A 20,243-nucleotide genomic window follows, 5' to 3' on the forward strand; every position below is an offset into this window, starting at 1 on the left:
TTGGACATCTTTTATGATTGTGAGCACTCATTAAAATATGACATGCTGAAGAGTTGACATTGGACAAGGAAGACAACGTAATGGGTTATGTTTTATTACATCTGAGATAAATTATATTGTCATGGATCATCCAACATGGTTGAGCTTGCCTTTCCCCATCATGCTAGCCAATTCTTTGCACCAAGTATAGATACTACTTGTGCTTCCAAATACCCTTAAACTAGTTTTGCCATGAGAGTCCACCATACCTATCTATGGATTGAGTAAGATCCTCCAAGTAAGTTGTCATCGATGCAAGCAATAAAAATTGCTCTCTAAATATGTATGACTTATTAGTGTGGGAGAAAATAAGCTTTATACGATCGTGTGATATGGAAGAAATAAAAGCGACAGACTCCATAATAAAGGTCCATATCACAAGTCGCAATATAAAGTGACGTTCTTTCGCACTAAGATTTTGTGCATCCAACCATAAAAGCGCATGACAACCTCTGCTTCCCTCTGCGAAGGGCCTATCTTTTACCTTTATCTCCTACCTTACATAAGAGTCATGGTGATCTTCACCCTTCCTTTTTACATTTTATATTTTGGCAAGCACAACATGTTGGAAAGATCATGGTATATATGGCTAATTGGATGTGAGTTTTCATGAACTATTATTGTTGACATTACCCTTGAGGTAAAACGTTGGGAGGCAAAACTATAAGCCCCTATCTTTCTCTGTGTCCGATTAAAACTCCATACCCATAAGTATTGTGTGAGTGTTAGCAATTGTGAAAGACTATATGATAGTTGAGTATGTGGGCTTGCTGAAAAGCTCTTATATTGACTCTTTCCTATGTTATGATAAATTGCAATTGCTCCAATGACTGAGATTATAGTTTGTTAGTTTTCAATGAAGTTTATGATTCATACTTGAAATTGTGATTGAATTATTACTCTAGCATAAGAAATCATATGACAAAAATTATATAAGTTGATGTTCTAAGAATGATCATGATGCCCTCATGTCCGTATTTTATTTTTATGGACACCTCTATCTCTAAACATGTGGACATATTTTATGATTTCGGCTTTCGCTTGAGGACAAGCGAGGTCTAAGCTTGGGGGAGTTGATACGTCCATTTTGCATCATGCTTTTATATCGATATTTATTGCATTATGGGCTGTTATTACACATTATGTCACAATACTTATGCCTATTCTCTCTTATTTTACAAGGTTTACATAAAGAGGGAGAATGCCGGCAGCTGGGATTTTGGGCTGGAAAAGGAGCAAATATTAGAGACCTATTCTGCACAGCTCCAAAAGTCCTGAAACTTCACGGAAGACATTTTCAGAATATATAAAAAATACTGAGCGCAAGAAGTTCACCAGGGAGCCAGACCCTGCCCACGAGGGTGGGGGCGCACCCTACCCCCTGGGTGCACCCCCTACCTCGTTGGCCCCTGGTGGCCCTCCGGTGACCATCTTATGCTATATGAAGTCTTTCAATGAGGAAAAAATCATAATCCATCTTTCCGGACGAGACTCTGCTGCCACGAGGCTGAACCTTGGCGGAACCAATCTAGGGCTCCGGCGGAGCTGTTCTGCCGGGGAAACTTCCCTCCAGGAGGGGGTAATCATCGCCATCATCATCACCAACGCTCCTCTCATTGGGAGAGGGCAATCTCCATCAACATCTTCACCAGCACCATCTCCTCACAAAACCCTAGTTCATCTCTTGTATCCTATTCTTGTCTCCAAGTTTGGGATTGGTACCTGTGGGTTGCTAGTAGTGTTAATTACTCCTTGTAGTTGATGCTAGTTGGTTTATTTGGTGGAAGATCATATGTTCAGATCCTATATGCATATTAATACCTCTCTGATTATGAACATTAATATGGTTTGTGAGTAGTTACGTTTGTTCCTGAGGACATGGGAGAAGTCTTGCTATTAGTAGTCATGTGAATTTGGTATTCGTTCGATATTTTGATGAGATGTATGTTGTGTCTCCTCTAGTGGTTTTATGTGAACGTCGACTACATGACACTTCACCATTATTTGGGCCTAGAGGAAGGCATTGGGAAGTAATAAGTAGATGATGGGTTGCTAGAGTGACAGAAGCTTAAACCCTAGTTTATGCATTGCTTCGTAAGGGGCTGCTTTGGTTCCATATGTTTCATGCTATGGTTAGGTTTACCTTAATACTTTTGTTGTAGTTGTGGACACTTGCAATAGAGGTTAATCATAAGTGGGATGCTTGTCCAAGTAAGGGCAGCACCCAAGCACCGGTCCACCCACATACCAAATTATCAAAGTACTGAATGTGAATCATATGAATGTGATGAAAACTAGCTTGACGATATTCCCATGTGTCCTCGGGAGCGCTTTACATCATATAAGAGTTTGTCCAGGCTTTTCCTTTGCTACAAAAAGGATTGGGCCACCTTCCTGCACTTTATTTACTTTTGTTACTTGTTGCTCGCTACAAATTATCTTATCACAAAACTATCTGTTACCTATTATTTCAGTGCTTGCAGAGAATACCTTGCTGAAAACCGCTTATCATTTCCTTCTGCTCCTCGTTGGGTTCGACATTCTTACTTATCGAAAGGACTATGATAGATCCCCTATACTTGTGGGTCATCACTCACTGAGCTGCGCCAGAGCTTTGGCCGAGCTCAAGCGGTGGCACTCGGCCACGGCCTCACTCGCCCGGCTATATATAGCCCACCCCGCGGCCTCCCGAGCACTCCATCGCCTTCCCCCCACCTCCAGCAACCTCCCCGGTCTCTCCCTCGAGCTCCAGAGCCTCTCTTCGCTGCCCTATGCACCCATGGCCACCGTATCCACTCTTGGCCTCATCCTTGATTCCGGCCATCCGCGCCTCCCCTCCACTCCCTGACCTTACCCCCGTGTTCCTCGTGCTCCGGTGACCCTCCCCAGCCTCTCCATTCTTCGCCTGAGTGCCTCAGGTCATCGCCCCCAAGAAAAGCCACCGCCGCCCAAGTCTTCTGTCGCCGTGAGTCGCAGCGGCTGCGGCCCTTCCCGTAGCTCGCTCCTCGCCTGGATGGGTGCGGCGCGCCACCCCAAGGCCACCGGTGCCCTGGCCCCAGCCGGAGGCGGCCAGAGGCAGCAGGGCCAGCGCCGGGCGAGCCCCTCCTCTGCTCTCCTCTGTTCTGCGCGTGGGAGCCACGAGAGAGAGAACCCATGGGGCCCGCTTGTCAGCGACCCAGCGCCCGGCCCTGCCTCTGCCACGTTAGTAAGTGGAAACGGATTTCGGTGAAGTGCGCTTTCGGTTAGCACAAACGCAGTTCTGCTCTTCTTTGGAACAGAATGCGTTTTTCGCTTCCAAAAGCATATTTACTTTATTCTTCGGCTGCAAATATGTTTCTCTGTTCTGAAAGCGTATTGTCTGAAATACGTTTTCTCTTTTTCAGTCGAGGGGCCTGTTTGTAGGGTTTATTTTATAGATTGGTCCTTGGATTTCAAACGCTTATATCTTTTTGCTCGAGACTCCGATTGAGGTGAATCCAACGCTCACTTCTTCGTCTCGTCGAGCTCTATCTTGTGGTAACATTTTCACTAGGTGGTCCCAAAGTGAAAATGACCTTTTTTCTGTTGCACGTAAGCAGCCCCTCCGAGAGAGAACTGTTCCGACAAACCTTTCCGTGGCTTCACCGCACTTCTTCCCGGAGTATTCTTCAACCCCAGGCAAGCCACAACCACCATTTGCATGATGCTCATGTAGTAGTATTGGTTTTCACATGAATCTTTAATAACTACATGTTTGTTTTGCTACTGCTATCATAGTTTTGGTCATGCTTGTGGATCGGTGATTATCGTCATGCTATGTTCTTGCACCTTGTTATCATGAACTACTTGTTAGTATTACTTTCATATTGCTATGCTTGATAGAAGTACTTGTTGGGTTGGTCATGTTCTTCGGTGCGTGACTAACGTCGGTTATCGAGTACTGTTAATATGCATTGTTCCTTTACTGCTAGTTGGTTAAGTGTTTACTCGATAATGTTATTGATGAGTTCTTGCATGTTATTTATGGTTGATGATAATGGTCATGTTATGCTATGAGTAGTGTTGTACTTGTACTATTCATGCTCATCATTATGCCATGCTCAGTTGGATATGGTTCATTGTTGATATGGTGGATAGTTATGTTGCACCCCATGCTTATGTTGATATCATGCTCATGCATTGTAATTGCATCATGTTATTTTATCATGGCTCAGCATATTTGCATTCAAGTTTAGCCGGATTAAATTGAACTTGAACAACTGTTGGCTGAGTCATGGTGCCACCATATCGAACTGACCAGTGCAACCACGCTTACCTGTATGGGAAGGTCCTAACTGGGTCTATTGTCATGCCTCTCACCGGTGCCTCCAACGAGGGAAGGTTATGGGCGTGCGCTACCCTGATTAGGTAGGCGGACATAACCTTGTGTGCCCGTTGTTGTTATGGATCCAGTCCCCGTGAGGGACATTTTGGCCACGATGGTGATCGTTGTGTCTTTGGTAGACACGGGGCCACCCATGACTAGCCTAGTTAGGAGTGGGTCGGAGTGGCCAGGAGAGTGTCATGGCAGTAGATCTATCGATAGCCGCGCCCGCGGATAAGGCCCAGTTCATAGTTGGTCACACTATGAGTCAACAGTAATAATAATAATAATGTGCTCGATGAGGAGATAAGTTGGTTGTGATCGCCGAAAGGATCACTGTTTGAGATAAGTTGGTTGTGATCGCCGGAAGGATCACGGTTTGAGACCAAGTGTTGGTCATGGTTGTGATCACCGGAATGATCATCGTGGTATCGAGGATACCGAGTTGTTGGATACTCGTGATGTTGTGCGAGAATCGTGGGTAAAGATCAAGCTCCTTGTGGTCATTTGATGATTACTACGGTATTGTTTATACCAAGCTTGATTTGATCCTGAGATGATTGTGTAATGTCCGAAGTTGGTAAGTGATGCATGTGATGGTTACGAGGTAACCCGAGCAGAATAAACGGTGCATGTAGTGTCATCATGTCGCATGCTAGTATCATCAGATTTATATGTTCATGCCATGATCATATTGTTCTAGCGATATTATGTTCATGTTATGATATCATGATAATTCATGTTTAACCTGTAATTGCCATGTTGTGTTTGTCTTCAATGTACTGACCTGGCGTGTCATGCCAGTTTGCAGGTCATGCCAGATTTGATTGCTTGCTTGTCGTGGTTTCCGTTCGTGCGAGTTAGGATAAGCGTTCCAGCCAGAGTCCCCACGGAGTGGAGTTCATCATCGCCGTTCGTTGTTCCGCTGTGAGTAGTTGCTCCGCTACTTCGAGTTGTATGTTGCTTGTATAGAGCAACCTTGGTTGGCGTAGTGTCGTCGTACCAATGTTATTCATTGTAATATCGGAACCCTTGTATTCATATTCATGTTGTAATAGAGAGCTGGTTTGTTCTATACTAAGCAGTGTCGTATTCCAGAAGACTTCACCTCGATGTCTGGACTAGAATACGGGGCGTTCCAGTTTTCTCTGAGCCGGGGTGCCGCATCTCTTGGTATCAGAGCAGGTCTGGCTATAGGACGCCCTAGTCAGCGCGAGCGGTAGAAACCGGTAGAAATCGGTAGTTTAAAGTCTGGCTTGTTTATTCCACAAAATAAACCATATAGTAATCAACTACAAAATATAATCAACACTACTAGTCACCCACAAGCACCAATCTATAGTTCCAGTAGGAAGATTGAATACAAGAGATGAACTAGGGTTTGAGATGAGATGGTGTTGTTCAAGATGTTGATGGAGGTTGCCCTCCCCAAGATAGGAGAGTTGTTGGTGGTGATGATGACGATGATTTCCCCCTCCAGGAGGGAAGTTCCCCTGCAGAATCGTTCCGCCGGAGGGCAAAAGTGCTCCTGCCCAAGTTCTGCCTCGAGACGGCGGCACTCTGTCCCGAAAGTCTCCTCATTATTTCTAGGTCAAGATGACTTATATACCAGAAGATGGCACCGGAGGTGGCCCGAGGAGGCCACAATCCACCAGGGCGCACCTGGGGGGCCTGGCATGTAACAGCCTGGATTTTGGCCCTTTTCTTTTTCTTTTGTTTTATTCGGTTTTTGCTTTGTTTTCTTTTTGGAGTGGTTCTATGGCCTTGTCACCTGGGAAATCATATTCATTCCCTCTCCCAAGCGGCTCATCATTCTCAAAACCTTACCAAGATCATGTCACTTCACTCCATATCCAGACCCTAATTTCTTTCTCTAGGGAAAATTCATTTTTCTATTAAAGGAATAACCCTATCTGCCCTAGGTTGTCAAGCAACCTATATTTGTGCCCATCCAGAAATCCCCAAATAATTCTTATAAATTGTTTGGGTCATATCTTCCTCAAATATGGCAAAATATTTCATTAGCCATATTTCTCATCATGCTCAATAAAATCATTTTCTATTCTGTCCTAAATGGCACATTGTGAAGCAAGTGCTATTTATCTTTGCCCATTTGACCCCAAACTTTTTGGACATCTTTTACTGTCCAAATAATTGACATGTGCCAAAATGCAACTTTATTTGCCTAGCCAAACTTCCTCAACAATGTTTCAAACTTTTTGTCACACAGAAGGCATTGTGAAGGAAGTACTAGCTGGGGTTATCCAAATGAGTTGAAATTTTGCACACTCCTTCATGTGCTCATATTAGCATACTCCTCCAAATTGCAGCTCCATCCCTTGAGCTATGTGAGCACAGGACCAAATCTTTGCTTCTGGTAAAACCATCAGGTTGTGAACGAAGTATGATTTTTATTGCTTAAAAAATCCTGATAAATTACAAGATTGTTATCCTACCCAAATAACTTCTCTCCACCAAATTTGGCACCAATTCACCTAGCCAATATTTCTCTAGAAGTTTTGCAAGATTCTGGTCAGTGAAGATGTTTGTGAAGCAAATACCACTTTGGCTTATCCATTTGGTATGAAATTTTTGCAGCATCTTACTATGACCAAATCATTAGGCCTTGCCAAATTTCAGCTCAAGTGGATGCTTCATCGGGGTGCATCATCCTAATCTCATTTCTGGACCAGATTTGGCAGTTGTAAAGCAACTATATTAAATTTTGGTCCATAGCTTCTCAAAGTTACCAGGGTGAAAGTCTTTCTTACCGTAAACCTACTAGAAAACTCCTTTGCTTCCAAACCCCTTCCTATTGATCAGCAGTGCTTGGTCAAGTTTACTGCAGTAAACTTTAGGTGTTAACTAGCATTTAACCATGTCACTTTTAACCAAACTACCACCGCAGTTGCAACCTCCCCAAGAAGGACAAGCCCCCAGACATTGTTTGGCCGGTCGCACTACAAAAAAATAAACTTCCGTGATGATACGTGTTTGTCATAGTAGGTCGCATTTTTTGTCATGCATGTACATCCATGACGATTTTATGGCAGAATCAAGATAGTCTTACATGTGCTGTCGTAGAAGTGTTCCATGACATTACCAAAATTATCATCACAGAAGTGTCCACTTCCATGATGATAAATCGCGCGTCACAGAAGTGCTTTCGTCAAGGGTGACCGACATGTGGCATCCAACGTAACAGAACGCCGTTAAGCCATCGGGTCGGATTTTGGATCCGATAACCCGTTAACAACCCCGGCCAATGGGGATTTTCCATGTGTAAAATCATCATTGGCTGGAGGAAACACGTGCCGGCTCATCATTGGGACAGATGTCATCCACTCATTGGATGGAAGGCACCTATGATACATCGACACGTGGCACAGCCGAACAGAGGTCCATTCCTGTGAAAAGGCCGGCCCGTTTGACTTGGTCAAAAGGTGGCGGGCCGGCCCATGGAACGCCTGTTAACGACATGTTTGCATATAGCCCATTTACAGCCCACTAACCCAAGGCCCATTACGCCCTATCCAAATTAGGCCCAGTAGTGTCATCTGGGCCATCCAATATGATTCCAGCCCGTTTTCACTTATGGCGCATGTATGGCCCATGATGTATTTCGGCCCATATGAGGCCCTATGTAACTCTTGGCCTATTAACGGCCCGTGGTGAAACTGGCCCGTAATGAATAGTGTATCACTTTACACCCATTAACGGCCCGTGGTGAAATTGGCCCATAATGAACAGTGTATCACTTTATACCCATTAACGGCCCGTTATTCCGTTGGGCTGTTTCCAGCCCATGTTATCTTTTGGCCTTCTCAGAGCCCATTTATTCTTGGGCTCATTTCCAGCATTCGTTTACTTACGGCCCATTACTGTCATTTTCTACTTGTGGGCCAAATTCAGCCCGTGGTTACAGTCGGCCCATTTGTGGTCCGTTAATACGTTGGGCCGTTTTCATAGCGTCATCAAATATGGCTTATTAATGATGGCCCGTTATGGTCGGCCCATGAACGAATGATTTGAACTCTAGCCCGTTTACGGCCATAATGCGGTCTGTTTGGCCCATGTTTGGCCAATCGATCATACGGCCCATATAAGGGCCATTGATGATATGGCCCGCAGAAGGCCCATTACTTGTTTCTATGGCCCGTAGAAGGCCCATTGTTTCTATGGCCCGTAGAAGGCCCACTGTTTCTACGGCCAGTAGGAGGCCCAGTGACACTACAGTAAATATTAGCCCATGGTTATTGTGGCCTAGTTTAAAAAAATAGGTTATTGCAGCCACTAGCTAACCGCGGAAAAAGAACTGCAATGACTACAAGCAAACAAATAAACAAGACAACAAGGAAATAAATAAGCAAACAACTAACGCTAGGCTATCACGGCTATTACACATATTACATCCACTGGGCATCAAAGTTCGCCACCAGTGCAAATATAGGGAACAAAGCAGCATATCATATACACTGGTTGTCAAAGTTGGCGACCAGCGCAAATAAACGCCGCAGCAAAACAAATCCAGAACTAAAACCACTTCAGAAGATCTCAAGAAACAATATCATGGGTACCCATAATGCTGGCAAGATGCTTAGCAAGCTTATTAACTTTCTCTTATTTGGCACTTAAATCCTCCAACGCTTGCTGTTGCACCAGAAAATATGCATCTGAATTCTGCAGGGACTTCCTCAGTCCTTCAGCTTACTGTCCAGCACATCTGATCGATGTCTTTCAACTTGAAGTTGAGACTCAAGAAGACGAACTGATTCAGGCAGCGAGTTCGAAGAGCTTGTGCCAACAGTAGTGGCCAATAACTCGAACACTACATCAAGACAGGACTTTTGGGTTCCCTCACTGTCGTCAAGATAGTTTTTATCAGCTTTCTTGGAGACCAACAGGGATGTCTCACTATCTTGAACCTTATCTGCATTACTTCCTTTACCATTGGATAACGTAGTACTGTTCTCCAATATTTTGTCTGCATTCTAAAAGAGAAACAAGCAGACACATCACATGTTTACCATGTTGTATATGAAACTCATTTTGGTAAATGAGTTTAGTAGTAAAGTGGACAGGATAACATCATGAAACAAACATATATCTATGTACCATGGTCACTTTATGGTCTATATCATTCTAGTTTTTGTTGCCAAATCAAGATAGAGACACAGTTCAAATAATATTTGTTCAAGACAAAGCAGAATAGACAGAATATAAGTGTGGGTAACTATAGAGCAATAACAACACTTGTAATGTGCATGACATGAGAACATAACTGTTTATTCAATTGAAACTGAAATCAACATATAAGGTTACAATAGCAAACCAGTTAAAGAAACAGGTTTAAAACATACCTGTTGCACCATTGGAGTTTCAATTCCACCCTTCAAATTTGAAAATAGTTGGTATGAGTAAATACAGTAATGCAAGAGCAAAGGAGTATGAACCATGGCTACAGAACCTGACCAAAGAACAAATCATCTTCTCCTTTAAGCATTGAGTTGGGATTCGGAGTGGTGGTCCTTGTGCTTTGGGCACTGCAGTTCCCTTACTAACTGCTTGTGTTTGGGTGCTCTGTGGTGGAGACGGTGCTGTGTCAACTGGAACTGGGTTACTATCTGCCGGGGTTGGGGTTAGAAGGGGTGTAGTTGGTTCTCTGTCCAACTGGGTAGGGTTACAATCTGCGAGAGTCTGGGTTATGTGTGGTGGATCTGGTCCTTGGGCAAGTACAACCGTGGTTCTATCTGCATCAACTGGTAGCACTATCTTTTCTGAAGACCATGTTGTTACTCCCTTACATACTGCCATCACGCTCTCCAATTCAAATGGCTGATAAACAAGAAAAGTAATTGAAAGTATAGACATTGTATGATAGACAGGTGCACTGGATAGTGGGGAATAAAAGAGGGCATGAAATAATTCATATTTATGTTGTCTAACCAAACAGGATAGCATGACACAATTTCACATATATGATGGCTAACTAAACAGGATAGCATGACACAATTTCACATTATGATGGCTAAGTAAAAAAGATGGAAAGACATAGTTCAAAATATGAGACTATGTAAACAGGATAACATGACATAACTATATAATGTGTTTATTAAATAGGTTGGCATGCCATAATTCACATACATTCACGGATAGAATGCCATAATTCAAAATATGATGACTGTAAACACTAAACAGGATGAGATGATATAACTATATGATATCTTTATTAAATGGGTTGCCATGCCATAATTCAGATTGATGATGTGTATGTACTATGTAAACATGATGGCATGATATAATTCAAATATATGATTTATATAGTAAGCAAGTAAGAAGATGGCAATCCATATATGATGTAAAAACTAAGCAATGCAAGACAACATGCATGACATGGGTAATATAACCTTGCCAAGTTTGAGCATAGACCTCAGGGGGGAAATAGGACTGGTCATCAGTCTTTGAATCCTCCTCTGAGGAGCTCTCTGTAACCAGCAAGATGTCTGCTTCAGCAGGTAGCATTGTCTGCTCTGAATACCTTGTTTTCACTCCAGATACTTTCATCACCGCTTCAAATGGCTGATGCACAGGAAGAGTAGTTGAATATAGAAACATTGTCGACAAATGGAACATGTAATACAAAAAAATGATAGCATGATATAATTCACATACATGATGATTGGCTAAACAGCATGGCATTGCATAATTCACATATATAATGCCTTTGCAACAAGGTAGCATTGTATAATTCACATATATAATGTCTTGCAGCAAGATGGCAATGCATAATTCACATATATGGTAATTTGACACTGAACAGGTGGTATTCACACAAAGCATGTCTAAACTAATCAAATGACATAGCAATGCGAGACACCATACGCACGATATGAGCAACATAACCCTGCCAAGTTAGAGCATACACCTTGGGGGGAATAGGACTAGTCATCTGTCTCTGAATCCTCCTCTGAGGAGCTATCCATAACCAGCGAGATATGTGCTCCGTCAGATAGCATAGTCTGGTCTGAAGACCTTGTTTTCACTCCAGAAATTGCCATCACCGTGTCAAATGGCTGATGCACACGAAGAGCAATTGAATGTACTAACATTGTTGACAAATATAATATGTAACGGAAAAAAAGGATGGCCTGATATAATTTACATATAAGATGACTGGCTAAGCAGGATGGCATTGCAAAATTCACATATATGATGCCTGGATCAACAAGATGGTGTTGCATAATTCACATAAACGATGAATAAACTAAACAGATGGCATTCGAACAAAGGATGTCTAAACTAAGAAGATGACATATTTGATGTATAAAGTAAGCAATGCAAGACACCATATGCATGATATAACCGACATCAGCATGCCAAGTTAGAGAGAAGACCTCAGGGGGTAAATAGGAGTTGTCTTCTCCTTCTGAATCCCCCTCATAACAGATATCTTCCTCTCGATTACAATTCGAAATGCATGGAGGGGGGCTGCCTTTGTGCCTACCATTGAGTGATGTCTGCATGAAATTTTATTGCCATGCAAGGCTCGTCTCTTTTGCTCTACATGTTCAGTTCCATTGTTTACAATAACTGTCATGCATAGGAATAAAATATCGTGAGATTATGTAAGGAGTGCATGCAAAAATCCAGAGTGATGGTAGCAACCTGTGGATAGACCCAAAACCAATAATAGCAGGCAGATAACGGCTTCAGTTATAAAATTACAGATAATGGCTTCTTTACTGTTTGTTTCCCACCCAACATGAAACTCATAGTAGACATCGAAGATTAACCAGATAGTAGATAAATACTATTGATAGCGGCCCCGATATGTACCCCACAACCATTTAAAAACTCAAATTTGACCATTAGTTTGGAGTTGACTCAGAGTCTAATCGGTGACCAGGACGATAAAGTAGCATGTAATATTAAGTGATGCATAACGTAAGTAGACACGAAAGAGTGTGACCTCTCTTGCGACCCATGTAGTCCTCGAAGTCATCTGCTCGGTTGATGATGGTAATGCAGTTTTCATGGCTGCCAGCAATGGGGGAGAAGATCTGAGGCGGCGAAAGACAGTCTGGAGGCCGGATCCCTGCTGTGCTGGACCCTTCTGTCGTTGGAGCAGCTGAGCTGGGGTGGATGATGGCGCAGCAGGAGCGGGACAAACAACGCAAGGTTTTCTTTGACAACTATTTGTAAGAGAAGTAATTCTGTAAGGGCTCATTTGAATTGGAGGATTCCAACAATGAATTGCTAGGAAATAGATAGGAATAGGATAGGAATGCACGTGCAAAATAGAGAATTTAAAAACACAGGATTTCTGCCAGTCTGGGTGTTTGATTCACAAAAATTGGAAGATCACAGGACGCAAAGAAGCATGGTGAGATTAAGTCAAACCACAAGAAAATGTACGGTTATAATGCTATTATGCTACTATCTCTTAGTCTTTTGCTTCATGAATAGGAATTTGAAAAGGAGGACAAGTGAAAATTAAAACTCCTACGTTTTTTCTTTCAAGGAGACACTAAAGGAACAAATCCGTGTGCTCAGTGGACAATATATATAACATGTAGAGTAAAAAAGAGATGCAACAAGTGTACAACCTCTTTGGCAAAGCCATGTCGATCTTAGCGTGATTGGGTTGGTCGGTGAGGATGCTCCGGCTGACTTTGCTGTCGGAGGAGGGGAGGAAGATCTTAGGCGTCTGGATATGGAGCCCGAGGTACTGCTCCGCTGTAATGGAGGGTTTCATCGTTGGAGCAGCTCCGGTGAGTTGTACGACGCCGAGGCTGAAGCAGGACAAGAGAGACAACGAACAACGTTAACCTGAGTGGAATTCTAATAGCATCTCCAATACATGACGTAAAATACATAACCACAAAGTGCTAGATGTAAAATACATCAGCCGCTCATCTCTGAACTTAACTGTCGAAACTGAACTTAACTGCCGAAACTGAACTTAACTGTCGAAACTCAATTTTGCTGTCGAAACTAAACGCACTAGCAAGGTGAGGCTACATGTCGGTCGACTGACTTTTCCATCTCTGGTCAGTCGATTTTGCAGCCGTTGGATACGAAATCAAGGGCCTGCGGTTCATCTTCAACCTTCACCCCCCTGAGCTGCCAGCCACCACCGGCCAAACAGCAGCACCCCGCCGCCCGCGGCCGGCGGTGCGCCCCCTGCCCGCCCCGAAAACACTCCCCACCGCTGGTCCGCCGCCACCCCGGCCATCCCTCTAGGCCCCCCAGTGCCGAGCTTTTTCTCCGGCGATCCCCACGCCACCGCCCCGCCAACGCCCCCCGCCACCGGCGACCACCGCCCCCATCCTGAACCCTAAGATAGATAGTGGGGTACCTCTCCGGCGAGCCCCCCTCCCGCTGCGGCTGGTTCTTCCTTCACCCCGGCCCCCCCCCTCCCACCCCCTGAAAATCGACTGACCCAAAAGTTGATTTAGTCGACTGAAGTGTAGCTAAATCGGAGCAGCATCACAAGCAAGAGTAAGAGCAAGAGCAGCAGAGCGACAGCAGCAGTGCGAGCAAGAGCAATAGCGACAGCAGACCAGGCAGGAGACCGAGAGCAAGAGTAGAGCAGCAACGTGAGCGAGAGGTAAAGCAGCAGCAGCTCCTACTGATGTGGACGTCACCGCCGAGGGCCGCCAGGGAGGAAGGGGCCAGCGACACCGCCGTTGATGGAGCCGCGCCGTGTCGGCTCAGGACCGAGCGCCGGCAGCTCCGTGAGATCGAATCAAGAAGAAAATGCGGCGATTAGTGTACAACCTCTTTGGTGGCGTCGATTGGGCCGCAGCTTCATCCGAGGGAACGGTGATGATGATGCTCTTCCGGTGGTGGAGGTGAAGATGGCGGTGTGGGAATGGAGGTGGCGTGAAAGACGAGGGGAACATCGGCGCGGCTCCTTGGAGGTGGAGGGCGGGGTGGCTGAACCAGCGGGACGATGAGATCGACGATGGATCCTCATCCGGTACCATGAATGAGGGACGTCGAGGTGTTACTGTGGACGACGTCGTCGGGGAAGAGGCTCGGGATGGGTGGCGGACGGAGCAGGGTGTGGGGGTTCATCGCGGGTTTTCGCGGCCTCGGTGTACGAATGGGAGGGCGGATGGGATGGCAGTGGGGAACCATGGCTTAGAGACATGCTTGTCTGAAATGTGGGGTAAGTTACGAAAGTACCCCCACCGATTTGAGGCGGTTCTTTCGGTTCAGGGGTACCACGGGCATTTCGCGTGTCGGGCTTTCACAGGTGGTGCGAGTTTTCTCGCGCGTTGTAATTTCGGAATAGCAAGGCGCGGGTTGAGATGGAGGGAGTTGTCGGAGCACAACGAGACAAAGATATATCTTAAATATTTTGGGCTAACAAGGCGCGGGTTGAAATTTCTGGACAAGCCTAACATGTACTGTACCAAATCAATTCACACTACAAATGTCATTCAAAACTTTGAATTCATCTTGTGTTCAATTAAAATATTTCGCTACGTGTATAATGCATGCAACCTACTACTCAAATGAACGTTTTAGTGCATTCCAAACGTATATACTACCGCTTCAATATGAACTAAATTTGAATTCATTTCTCTATTTGAATAAGATCTACAGTAATGATTGTTGTGAACTCCAAGCATTTGAATTCGTTTCTCTGTTTTAATAAGATCTATAATCGTCATTATTGTCAAGTTAAACCATCGTTTGTGTATTATCTTCACAGCACACCACATGATTAGTCTCAAGTTACATATGAACTATGTGTACTATATGAACTCGAACTAGATTTTTTGAATCCACTTTATTTTGATTTCAAATCACATTACATTCTAGCTCCAGCTAGATCTTCATAATCTAAACCATGTCTCACATGTATAATGTGTTTATCACATTATGTATGGTGCCCCGCCCCCTACGCCTACAAGTATTTAGATGCGAGTTGCAAACACCACACATTACCACAAATTCAAATAAAATGTAAGAATGTTCGATATATAGATTGTTTAGATTGTTCGATATTTAGTTGTAAGCTGCAAACGCCACACATTATCACAAATTCAAATAAAATGTGAGATTGTTTGATGTATAGTATGGTTTAGATTGTTCGGCATTTAGCTGTGAGTTGCAAACGCCATGCATTATCACATTATGGTATAACATGTGCACACACGTGTATCACCGCTATATTCATGCATGCAATGTTTAAAACACTATGATCTCCTATTCAAATATATGAATCCGCTTTCATATCAAATTATGATCTTTGTTAGTCTCTTACACCCACACAATCCTCTAACCTTTGTAGCTACCACTAACTTTCTCTCGTGCATGCACACGCCCTCCTCGCCCTCCCCCTCCCTCGGCATTCTATCCACCGGGCACATTCATTTTTTCTTTAGGTCGTTCTCCCAGAGTCTCCACAACTCCTTTCCGACACACACCGATCGATAAACCTCTCCAGCGATGCCTGCCTACAACATACACACACACCTTCAATCTCCTCCTTTATGTGTCCTTGCCTCGTGTCTCTCATACGGTCAGACACACGTGTAAACTCTCGCCCCTCTTTTCATCGATCTCACAACCGCACACTCCTCCCCCTATCTAGCTAGTAGTTGGGCCTCTCGCACCACCTCCTAGCTCCATTCTCTCTGTCTATCCGTCTCGCTGGGCCTTATTTGCCTCTAACAAATGGACGTACACCGACCGATCTCTCGCTATACATATAGCTAGCTAGGTCCTTATAACTCTTTTTACCCACACGTCAATCGATCTACCTCATTAGTTGTGTCTCTCCCTTCCTCCGACAAACAACAATTGATCTACCGATCTAGTTAGGTTTGCTTACCAAACACATGGTTCCCCTTCATCATCCATGGATGCGTCCCGACAGATCTATCACGCACAGGCACACATAGAAACACATCCCCACTCTTATTGATAACATTGCAGTTCCACCCTCAGTTTGTCTAGTAGGCCTCTCCCACCATCTTCGAGAAGCAACTCCATCACCCATCCAGCACTCTACCCCTCTCCCTCCCTCTCTCTCTCTCCTCTCTCTCTCTGTCCCATCATATTTCCCGTCCTTCAGTTATGTATGGATGTCGACCGATCTCCCTCAAGACATAGCTGGGTCTCTCCTTCTCAACACATATACGAGTCGTTCTACCTCTATAGTTAGGCCTCTGCCTACCCCTCCCCCCTCCCCCCCACACACACCGATACATCGAGCGCTCTAGTCATGTCTCCCTACCACACACAAACTTGACATGTGCCCTCTAACGTTCCGGTAGGCCAGTCGCCCTATATCTTTGACTTGCACACACACACACACACACACACAATTTCGATGGCTCTCTTCATCGATGTCGCACCCACCCACTTGATCCTCTCTTCGACTCTATCGATAGCTATGACCCCTCCCTCTCTTCTCGTGGATTTCCCGCCCTCTATGTATGATATGGATAGGCCTCCATTTCACACACATTGCATGCAAAAAAATTGAGATGTCATCGACACATATTCCCACAAATAATTCACGAAATCAACCCCCCACCCCACCCCCACCCCAAAACAAAAAACACTCACGAACGCGGTTTGTATCTCTCACACACACCCACGTAGGTGGGGGACGTGCACGAAGAGAAGAGGTGCATGCACGGCGCACGTACTCCTGTCTCTTTCCCAACCACACCCGCGCGGGTACACGGTGGAGCTCATTTCTATACGAAAAAGGCAGCCCACGTGGTAATTTGGCACGTGTACTGGTTGTCCACTTTGTGGAGGGAGGATCGTCTACCACGGGTGAACAACAAATTGCGACTTGACGTGTTATGTTAAAAAAGAGGCAAACCATGTGGGGCCTACCTTAGAGGCAAAGCTCTATACACTGGAGTACTTTTGATGTGTCCCGTCAACTCGTAGAACGAGGAGAAGCTTGCTTAGTACGCCATCTCCCCCGTTCCTAAATATAAGTCTTTGTAGATATTTCACCATGAACCACATGCGGATGTATATAGATGCATTTTAAGTGCAGATTCATTCATTTTGTTCCGTATGTAGTGGAATCTCTACAAAGACTTATCTACTAGTAATAGCTAGCTCCCACTACTAGGAATTCTCTATCCTCTCCTTGAGCCACACCATCAAAATTGATGTAGCCATTAGATGAAGTAAATCAGTCCATAATAGTTGTCTGATCTAGACGTTGAGAGGCTCCGCACTAAGCCACATGCAAGCATGCAGAAATACCGTGGCGCATGCATGTGAGTGCGTTTTAAATCACATCAACATGTCTGCATGCAAGCATGCACCGGTAGCATGCATGTAAGTGAGATTTTAAGTCCCATTAACATCTCAAAAAGAAAAATATAGTCCCATTATGCAGTAGGAGTTGGCTGATCTTTTTTCCTTACGTTGGATGATCTAAATGATGATGGGAGTTTATTTAGTTTGGCTACCACATTTGTCATGCGGTTATAGAGTTTTTTTTAGTTCTATGAAATCGATAATTTTGCGCAGAGAGATATACCGTTGTTCCGCGGCAACGCGCGGGGACTCATCTAGTAATATTTAGGAACGGAGGGAGTACTATGTAAAGAGTTAGGTGTCGCACGGTGATAGTGTGAGGTGGGCCATGTAATCACTGAGCCTGCGTGTTTTCACTGCTCTTGCACGCCTCCACTGTAAGAATGGAGAAAATTGTAATCTAGTAGTAGTACCTCCTTTCGCCGAAAGCGTGGGACATCCAGCAGTCCTACCACCTCAGTAATAAAGACCAATGAGCCGTCAAATCACATAGACCATACAGTAAGTTGGACGGACGAAGCAACCATCACTCTTGCACCAGTGAGAGGTTGCGTCTGCTCTGCCCGGGCATGAATGCGGCACCGATTCTTTGGAGCGGCGGTGACCGTTTCGGGTGGGAAGCGTGCGCGGGCGATGGAGGGGCTTTGGGTGGGCCAGCCTGGTCAGAAGCGAGCGTGGCAGCTGTCTGCATGTCCCTACCGGACACGCCCGGAAACGAGAGGATGCACCGACTCTCACGGCTAAAATCGTACACTACACAACATCTCTCTGTAGGAGTAGGTCGATATGTCGCTCTCTCTAACACACACATGTTGTTAAACACACATGCACGCACACACACGCGCGCGCACACACACACACGCACGCACCTTGGTCCCGTTGCACCTTCTAACGTGACTTATTACACCTAGACGGAGGGAGTAGTAAGTATACGAGATACAGTGGCACACTGACTTAAGTCGAATACAAGTGCCCAAAATTTGTGTGCATGTTATAATAAGGATTCACTTAAAATAGTACGTGAGCGAACAGAGGGATCAATTGGACAATGTTCCCGAGCAGTAGCGAGATGTGTGAGGTAAGAAACACCGCTGGCGCTTTTAATTTTTATTATTAATTTGTTTGTTTCACCGTTTGACCGGTGGGACCCAACATACTACGTGGAGAGAGGTAAGGTGACTAAGGCTGCATTATTTCTGCACCACTGTGGATAGTCTTACCACCAAAGCCACATGACACGATTATGATTGAAATCCCAATGACTCCCACACACACAAAAAAACACGACATGCTTGTCACACGAATGCAGGAATGTATAAAAGGTTATTTCCCTCTTGTTGAACATAACGGGAGGGTTGTGTAGCTGGTTAGCCTGTTCGCTCATCAAACTTGAGGTCTCGGGTTCGATAACTACACTTGAGCATAATTTGTGCCAGGAGGATTCTTTGAATGGTCAAAATGTTTTCTAGGGTTTGCACACTTCACACTCTCTCTCCAGTATATATATACATGCTGGAGCCTCAGCGCTTGTAGTTGCTCTCTTCACACTCTCTCGCCCTCTCCAGATCTAAACAAGACTTCGTTGGCCTCTCTCTCCCCTCACTGCTGCTCAACGAGCCGGCAGGACCCATCCGCCGGGAAGTGAAGGAGGCTTAACGCTGTCGCCGTCGGCGAGGGACTACCAGTGCAGCTGTTCACTTTCCACCCAGAGGCGGCGCGGGAGGGCCTCCGACCCCTTCTTCTTCGTCGTCGTCCCGTCGCCCACCGAACCACGCCCCAAGAACCTTAAGGTATAATTTACTTACTCCACATGCATTGCTCTAGCTGCATGTATACCATGAATCTAGGACGTGGTTCAAAGAGGAAAGGAGTGGGGGAAACTAGTGGGAAAAGTTGTATATAGCATGAATCTAGGATGTGGTTCAAAGAGGAAATGATGGGGGGAAGTTGTATAGCATGAATCTAGGACGTGGTTCAAAGAGGAAAGGAATGGGGGAAAGTAGTGGGGAAAGTTGTATCGCATAAATCTAGGATGTGGTTCAAAGAGGAAAGGAAGGGGCGAAAGTACTAGTTCAAAAAGGAAAGGAAGGGACAAGGCTGTAGAGTTTGAGCAGGACTAGATTTGCTGCGCTCACATAGGGAAAGGTGTCTAAAGATAACAAAACTGGGACCAACACAAATATGCTCCTTGGTTGTTTGTTCTTTGTTGCAACAGATTGTGCATGACCACAGTACATCGATAGATGCACATGGTGCTGGTGCGTCCACTGTCCCGTGCAACTCATTAGCTGTTGTTAATCTAAGGCCTTGTTTGGTTAAAAACTCCCTAGTCCCTACATGCTTGGTTCCATGGACTAAACATGGACTAGAGGTTATTAAATGAGATGCTAAAAGACCATGTTACCCCTAGTAATGAACTAATAGAGACAAGGTGCGATGCGTGGCAGGGGCAACTGTTGGAAAAAGTCCCAAAAAGACTCCCTCGGGGTCTTCTTTCTTTAGTCCCAAATGCCCACTTTTAGTCCCTAAAAGTCCCTCTTGTTTGGTTTAGGTG

The sequence above is a fragment of the Triticum urartu genome, chromosome 5 (assembly GCF_003073215.2).
Source record: "Triticum urartu cultivar G1812 chromosome 5, Tu2.1, whole genome shotgun sequence".
NCBI classification, from domain to species: Eukaryota; Viridiplantae; Streptophyta; class Magnoliopsida; order Poales; family Poaceae; genus Triticum; species Triticum urartu.